This window comes from Austrofundulus limnaeus, unplaced genomic scaffold (assembly GCF_001266775.1).
Source record: "Austrofundulus limnaeus strain Quisiro unplaced genomic scaffold, Austrofundulus_limnaeus-1.0 Scaffold1047, whole genome shotgun sequence".
NCBI lineage: Eukaryota > Metazoa > Chordata > Actinopteri > Cyprinodontiformes > Rivulidae > Austrofundulus > Austrofundulus limnaeus.
Window position 1 is genome coordinate 103,454 of NW_013953449.1, and position 955 is coordinate 104,408.

Below are 955 nucleotides of genomic sequence, written 5' to 3' on the forward strand. Positions count from 1 at the left end.
ACCATCCTGACCATTATCCTGACCACCATCTTGACCATTATCCTGACCACCATTCTGACCATTATCCTGACCACCGTCCTGACCACCGTCCTGACCATTATCCTGACCACCGTCCTGACCACCATCCTGACCACCATCCTGACCACCGTCCTGACCACCATCCTGACCATCGTCCTGACCACCATCCTGACCGGGGACACCTCCAGAAACCTTCAGGACCTGCTGCTGCAGGACGTGGCCCCTCTGTCCCTGAGCATGGAGACCACCGGAGGACTCATGATGGTCCTGGTCCAACACAACACCACCATCACCACCAAACAGAGCCAGGTGGTCACCACTTCCTCCCACAACCAGCCCAGGGTCCTGATCCAGGTCTACTGAAGTGGCCCTGGACCTGGACTCTGTTCTCTGAGGATGAAAAAGAAATACTGTGGAAATAAAATAATCAAATAAATAAAACAAAATATTTATTTCTTCAGTCGTTTCTTCAAGAGTTCTACTTTTAATAAGATTAAAGAGTCTGATGTCTGATCTGTGCTGTTTGGACACTAGAGGACGATAAAGTCCAGAGAATAAATCTGACCCAGCAGTAAATCTGTTCAACTTCATAAAAACATTTTAGTTCTCATTCCTGTTCAGGGACATGAGGACCTGATGAGGACCTGATGAGAAACAAAGACACAACATGTGTTTTTAGTCTGGATCTGAAACAGAAACCAAACTGCAGGATTCAGGTCTGAGTGCTGAGTCAGCACATAAACGTTTTGGATCAGAGGGTCTGCAGTCAGATGTGGTCCCAGAATCCTGAGGGTGCAGGTTCAAGTCCAGGTTCAGCCAGGAAGACTGCTGTCAAACAGTTGACCTGCTGCTGACTCATCAGACCCTCTACCGACCTCCATCCTGACCACTTCAGCAGAGTGGCTGAAGGCTAGCTGGTCCTGCAACTCCTCAGATC

General features: G+C 48.9%; 1 pseudogene; it reads left to right on the plus strand.

Moving 5' to 3' along the window:
* Positions 1-468, plus strand: part of LOC106533910 (heat shock 70 kDa protein 1-like) — a 2,544-nt pseudogene extending 2,076 nt beyond the window's left edge.
* Positions 469-955: the final 487 nt, after the last annotated feature.